The sequence below is a fragment of the Balaenoptera musculus genome, chromosome 19, assembly GCF_009873245.2.
Source record: "Balaenoptera musculus isolate JJ_BM4_2016_0621 chromosome 19, mBalMus1.pri.v3, whole genome shotgun sequence".
NCBI lineage: Eukaryota > Metazoa > Chordata > Mammalia > Artiodactyla > Balaenopteridae > Balaenoptera > Balaenoptera musculus.
In genome coordinates this window covers 58,978,096-58,985,307 of record NC_045803.1, presented here as the reverse complement: position 1 = coordinate 58,985,307, position 7,212 = coordinate 58,978,096, and positions in this window count along the sequence as shown.

Genomic DNA, 7,212 nt, shown 5'->3' with positions numbered 1-7,212 from the left:
TGATGGTTTTCTGTCTTGAATTCAGTGCCAGATTCTGGGTGTAGGGAGGTTCCTGGAGGTGCCTCCCCGGGGTTGGGGTGGGGGGAGGGGTTGATCATACACCTCCTTGCCCAGTTCGTTCGTTCATTCATTCATTCATTCATTCATTCGCCAGCAGCCTCCTCGAGGCCACAGGTGGGTGATCAGGGCCAGGGAGGAGGCGAGGGGGTGAGCGGGAATTTGGATCCACCTCTCAGGAAGGACGTTGAAGTTGGGACCGAGGAGAACAGGCCTGGCCTTGGGGCGACAGCCAGGCCGGGACCAGCGCCGGGTGGGGAGGAGGCACGGGCCGTCTTGGGGTCGGAGGGAAGGGACCAGCCTCCACAACAGCCCTGAGGGTTTGTCATCACAGCCTCGGGGTGGAGCAGGGCCCAGAGCCCTGCCAGCCCTCACTCGATGCCGGCAAGCTCCATTCCTCGCGGGGCCTTGCGTGGCGGGCCGTGGGTGTGCCGGGATGGGACGGGCGTCGCGGGGCAGCTGCCGCCTGAACCTCAGCGAGGGCAGGAGGCCCATCCACGGCAGCTGCCGAGCGAGCCCAGGCTGCCGGGACCAGGGGCCTTGAGTGCCACTGGGGAGGCTTCCACTCCAACCCGCGGGCTTGGGGCAAGGGAGTACCAGCCACGGGCCAGGTCCTGGTGCTGCCCCCAGCGGGTTGGGTGCCCAGGGTCCCTGAGCACCATGTAGCTTCGCTTTCTGCTGGAGAAAACCTATTACTCCAGGGAGACCAGCTGAACAAAGTCCCAGGGGCAGCTCCATGAGATGCACAGACCGTGATGCATCGACTAGTGCGTTGAAAGTCCTACTTCCGTCTCCATGGGAGCAGGTGGGACACGTGAAAGGCCACTGGCATCCCGATCGTTCCTTGGCCCTCAACGAGTGTGCCTTTCACGGTCACTGATGGAAAAGGGTCTGGACACGAAAGGACAGGTCTCAAACCAACCGGAACAAACTGCCCCACACGTGTGTTCTGAGCGGAGCTGGCTGGTCAAGGTCCTCTGGGGCAGGAGCAGGGGCAGGAGGGGGCAAGAGAGAGAAATGTCTCTGGGTGGGGGGACCAGGGCACATTCGCCCAACAACCTACATCACTCAACCCTGTGCACGGAGAGAGCAGTTTGTTTGGAGAAGGTGGGATGCTGGCTGCTGGGGGAGCCCTCTTCTCGTACGTAGTCCCCGAATTCTTGGGAAATTGCCTGGGGAAGTGGCTGGTGGGGTCAGGCTGTCGGCAGCGAGGCAGAGACCTCGGACATCGCTGAGCCAGCCCTGCCTGTGGGGTTAGCCAGAACCACCATGAGGGCGTGGGATCTCGGCAGACTGGGGATGGGGGCCAGGCAAGCGGAACTGGATTCCAGGCAGAGTGGGAGGGGGCGGGGGTGACATCTGGGCCCAGTGGGAGAGCTCAGACACCCCGCGATGTCACGAGGACCCCGGGGAGGAAGCGGCGCCCCGTGGCGTTCCTGCCTCTGGACAGGACCCTTCTGTGCGTCGTACGCATGTGACCCTTCCCTGGCCTCCAAGGTGGTGAAGGGGGTGGCCCAAGGCCCAGGAGAGCAGCACATCCTCACCCCCAAAGGCGCCCTCTGCACTCGTGGGGCTGCCCCAGGCTAGCAACATCCCTTGGGGCCCCAGGACCCTTCACCCTCCTGCCAGAAACTGCTCCTCGATTTCTTCACGTGCCTGGCCACGCCACACAGGCCCCGAGCTGCACTCGTTACTTCTTGGGGTCCAGTCTGGCAAGACCCAGATCTTTGTCCTCCAGCCAAAGGGTGACTTAATCCTGCAAGTAGGAACTCAACGGTGATTAAACTTAAACGCCTAAATCACACCAACACCCCGGGTGATCAGATCTTCACAGAGCTTGTCTCTACCCGTTTCACCGGAGAACACTCTCTGGGTCAAAGAGGGGCACAGAAGGTTCCAGAAGCCCCTCTCCCTCATTGACCTCTGCGCAGGCTGGTCGAAGGATGGCATGTGGCCCCCAGCTGGGCTCTTACCCTCGCCCCCTCCCCGAAGAAGGGCTCTGGGGCCCAAAGTCGACGTGGGTCTGGCCCTGCCCACCTCGTGGTCCCAACCTTTCCAAGCCCGGACAGGTAGTGGCCACCTGTGCTCTCTGGACCAGCCAGGCCCCTGAACTTGGGCATGGGGCAAGTCCAGGGCAAGGAGCCCTCAGGGCCGACTGGGTCTCCCCCCACCCAGAGACTGCAGGCTGGGCCGCTCTTCGTCTCGACGGGGTTCCACCTCATCATCCCTCCTGCACAGCCGGCGACTCTGCTTCCTCCAGGGAGCGAACGTTTTTCCATTGCCAAGGGCCGCTGTGTCCCGGGCGGCCATGGGAGCGGGAGGGTGCCCCTGGGCGTGACTGCTCTCCCCGCCCATCCTCCCTCTGGCTGCCGTGACGGTCTCCAGGCTCTGATGGTGGTCTCGTGGGACAGCCCTGCCTGGTTCTCAAGGAGCCACGGGGGGCGGGGGGTTGAGTCCCCACTTGTTCCAGTAAAGCTGCTCCTGTTTTATTTCTGGGCTCGGTCCCTTGACTCGGGCTGCGAATCCCCCAGGGAAAGAACGGCACATAGAAGCCAGATCTGGCCTGAGTAAGGAGCGATGTTGGAAAGGTCACTGCAGAGGGTCCCTGACCACAGGACGGGCAGTCGTCTCGGGGGAGCTGGGGGAGGGTTAGGGTCTCCTCCGCAGGGAGGGAAGGGGGCTGGAAAGGGCCGGGGCGGGGGTGGGGTGAGGGCGGCCGGGAGGGGCGTGGGGAGAGAAGATCCCCCAGGCGGCCTGTTCCAGGAGGGGCTGTCACCTCTGGCTGAGGGGCTGAGTTCGGGGGTCTGGGCGGGGAGGGAAGGTCACCAGACTCCGGTTATGAGCACTTATTCCTGGGTCGGGGGGGAAGAGTGGGCCCTTCGTGGGTCCGAGTCCGGCCTCGTCACAGGGAGCCAGGCAGTGTCCTCTGGTCTTCGGGGCGGGGGCGCTTGGCCTGGGCCCTTCTCCAGGATGGCGGCTTGGTGAAGTTCAACCCCGTCCACATGAAGTCGGGGGTGTTTTCTCCTGGTGTACCTGGCATGCCGCCCCCCACCCCGGCCACCTCCCGCTGCCTCCTGCTGCCCGACACCCTTCACGGGCTGTGGGCACGAGAGCCTGGCCTTGCCCTCCTCTGCTCACCACGAGCCCCCGGGTTATGGGAGCTGCCTGTCCCGTCGGGGAGACAGAACCTCACCCGATAAGCCCGGGGCATGCAGGTTCCCAGGGCGATGGGTGTGCGGTGTTGAAGTCAGACTTGCGCGCCCACCGCAGGGAAGCAGGAAACAGGCGTTGAGGCCGCCTGATCTCTTAGAAACGTCGGCAAAGCAATAGGAAGCTGCTTATGAAGAAACTGGCTCAAGCCCACAATGGAGTCCAAGGCAGCCGTGAAGACCGACAGGGTGGTGAGAAGGTTCTGTGGTGCGGCTGCGCAACGCTGGCGGAGGTACTAGAACCCGTTGGATGGTATGCTTTACCCGGGTGAATCGTTCAGTATGTGATTTATGTCTCCATAAAGCTGTTACCCCAAAAAAAGGAAGACAAAGATGGAAGCCTCGCCTTATAAACAGCGTGTACCACTAAGCAGGTATGGAATGGTGGGCGTGGTACGCTACCATTTTTACAAAAAAGGGAAAAAAAGAATATACAAGTGTATTTTCCTGAGTATGGAAGGTCTCTGGAAGTGTTCTGCAGAAGTCAGTAACTCCGGCTGTCTCCAGGGTGGGAGCTGGAGTACCCAGTGAAGGGGCAGGAAACGTATTTTCATCTTGCACCCTTTATACCTTTTGAATTTTGAATCCCATGGGTGATTTACACATTCACAGAAACAGTACTTTTAAATTAGCTTTTTAAAAAATCAGCGGGCTCTCTGGGGCGCTGGCACTGTTCTGTACTTAGATCTAGTCGGGTGGAAATTTATCCTGCTGCGCATGAAAGAGTCACATGCTTTTCTACACGCGTTTTTAAATGTGCACTGGACGCTTGGCTGCCTGGCCGTCACCTGGATGTTGCTGTGCACTTTTGATGTGCCCAGCAGACCCCAGGACCCCACCCATCTGACAGCCATAATGCAACACCTACTGCATTTGAGACAAAGACCCACCTCCATAAGACCTTGCATGTCTGCCCCTGGCTGCCCTTCCAAACTTTGTTGACCCACCCACGCCCTCCCTCTGCACGCCACCATGATGGCCGCCTCTCAGCAGCTGGGACACTCCCAGGGCCTTTGCACATGCTGCTTCCTCGTGGAGCAGCTCACCTGCTGACTTCTCTGGACCCCTCACCCTCTGCGGGCAGAGCCCCTCCCTCTCTGGGCACTGGGATCCTGGGACCTCTCTCAGGTCCCAGGAGGTTTATTGGAATGTCCTGAGTTGCCTTTTGGCTTTTCCCTCGCTCACCTCTGAGAACATGTGGGCTGCTGGGGACTCCCAGGGACACTCAGATGGAAGCCAGAGAAGGGGGACGAGCTGCCCTGAGTCCTCCCGGACGTGAGCGTGCCGTGGGCCGTGAAGAGTCCCGGCCCGAAGCTCTCCAGCTATGAGAGTTTGAGCAACCTTCACCCCCGCCGAAGCCTCAGTTTTCCCACCTGTGAGGTGGGTGTAGGAGGTGGGGAGAGTTAAGGGAAGCAGCCTCACCCTCCCCGCCCCCAAGGCACACCCATGTCTGCCCAGGACCCTCCTTCCCTTCCTGGGACCCTGAGCCCACCACCGCTCCAGGGACAGTTGGGCCCACGGGCAAGCGCACGCCCGTCCAGCACGTGCTCCAGGAGCAGCCAGTGGCTCAGAGAGGCCCGAGGCCTGAGGGAGACGTGCTGGGCCTTCTGGGGAAAGTGGCAGGAAGAGGCGGTTTTCTTCCTCGGGTCATGGCTGAGCGCAGCGTGAGTTCTGGAGCCGCTACTTCTCTGGCCGGGGCCTGAGAAAGAGGCCAAGGAGTGGGGGAGAGGCTGCCAGAGGCACCCCTCCCCCAGATGGCGCTCCTCACGGCTTGCCCAGCTGGAGGCCCCCGACGGCAGGTGCCTGCCTGCCTGGGTCGGGCAGCTGGGACGGACGCTGTGGGGATTGGGCCCACCCTGCCAGGGTGGCCGCCGACCACCCTCAGCTGGGCCTCCCCGAGTTGCCCTTGGCCGGAGGGGACCTCCTCACCCAGAGCTAACCCTGCCTCTGCAGGCGGCCAGCATCCAGTGACAGGTGGACACGTCCCCGGGTGTCCCCAGTTTGGGACTGCAAGCGAGAGCTCGGCCTCTCTGTACACGGGTACCAACTCAAATCTCAGGGACAGAGCTTTGGGTGAAGCAGGAAGCGACGGCTTTATCGCTTTGCCAGGCAAAGGGGGACACAGCAGGCTCCTGCCTCGAAAATTATGCGTCCCCACCCGGGAGGCTCTGATGAGGGTTTATAAGAAGGCTTCAGAGTGGGGTGCTGACAAGAAGGGGGGCGCGCAGGGTCTCAGGTGGTCCATCTCCTGATCCTCATGAGCTTCTCTGGTCCCTTTAATCTCGCCTCAGGTGGTTTCCCGGCTACTCCTCCCTTGATTGCCAACTGTTCACATCTGCCCTTCGGAACTCAGGGAAGGTCATGGAGGCTGGAGTCTTGCCCACAAGGGCCTGCAGGCCCGGGATTGCCTCAGGGCCCCGCTCGGTTTCAGGACAAGCCCGGGGCCTCCCCGCCCCTGAGCTCCCGTGGGGCCGGCTGGGGCCTCGGCCGTGACCCCGTGCAGCTCAGCGGGACATGGGGCACCGCGGTCAGCCTGCCTCGGAGGTGCTGCTGGGAGCCCACCCAAGAGGGGCCGAGCCGGGCGGGGGCAGGGTCTCTTCCACCGGTACGTTCCTCCCTGTGCCGGCGAGCACTGGAGGAAACCTAGGGGACGCGGGGGCTGGTACCCCGGCTCACGGCCCGTCTCCGCCCCACAGGCACGGTGTCCTGGCCTCTCTGCCCATTTCTGGAACTCCGCAACAAGAGAGGCCACGGCAATGAGAAGCCCGCAACGAAGAGTAGCCTCCGCTCGCCTGTCCGTGCCTGCTTCTTTCTTTGGCTCCTTCCAGAGGGAAATCTGCATCTCTCGTCAAAAGTGAGGCGCCGGGGACCACACTGGAGACCTGGCCTGCGACAGCGTGTTTCTGCCGATGTCCTGACAGAGAGCACCGGGAGGCCCGCAGGCCAGGGCGCGGCAGGGAATCATTAATTCTGCCAAAAGGAACTAAACGTCTTGATCTCAATGATCTGGACCAGTTTAGTCCAGCTCTGTACACATTTTTCAGGACTCTGCAGGCGGCACAAATTCCATTCAGATAAATCTCCCTGGGGGCGGGTATAAGTGAGTTCAACCCTTTTGGAAACGGTAAGGCAGCTTTTGCTAGCACCCATGACTCACTAATTCGCTTCTGGGTGTGCACCCAGCACACACTTTCAAGGTGTGTGCAAGGCCCAGGGCAAGTCTGAGAATGTTCCAGTCACCACAGCCCAGGCTGGGAACTGCCTGGGACTCCGTGAACCATCAAGGGAGAGATTGTGGTGAGGTCACATGTTGGGTAATAAACTGTGATGAGGATGATGGGCCAGCCATGCCCGACCTCGGCCACGTGGAGAAGGTCCACGAACCTCACGTTGGGTGAGAGAAGCCTGGACCGCGTGCCATCCCCATGTGACCCCATCCCAGAAAGTCCAAACTGGGGACACTTCGTGGAGATGCATGGCAAGCAGCTCTTTGTACCAGTGTCCCTGGGGTGCTGTCACAACTTAACACAACCCAGGGGCTTAAACAACAGGAATTTATCCCCTCGCAGTGCAGAGCCCTGAAGTTTACAATCAAGGTGGGGGCAGGGCCGTGATCCCTCCTGGGACGATGGAAGAGGGTCCTTCCTGCCTCTTCATCGAGGCTTCTGTCCTCACATGGCCTCTCCGTGTGTCTCTGAGTCTGTGTGCGTTTTCCCTTCTCTTACAAGGACACTCTCAGGGATTTAGGGCCCATCCTAATCCAGGATGAGCTCATCTTGAGATCCTTGCCTTAATTACATCTGCAATGTCCCTATTTCCAAGTAGGGTCCCATCCTGAGGCTCTGGGTGGACATGAATGGGGGGGGGGTGTCACCATCTAACCCACTAGAGATTCCGTGGGACTCTCCCTGTCTCCCGATGTGAATATCTCCAATCTTGGTCCATG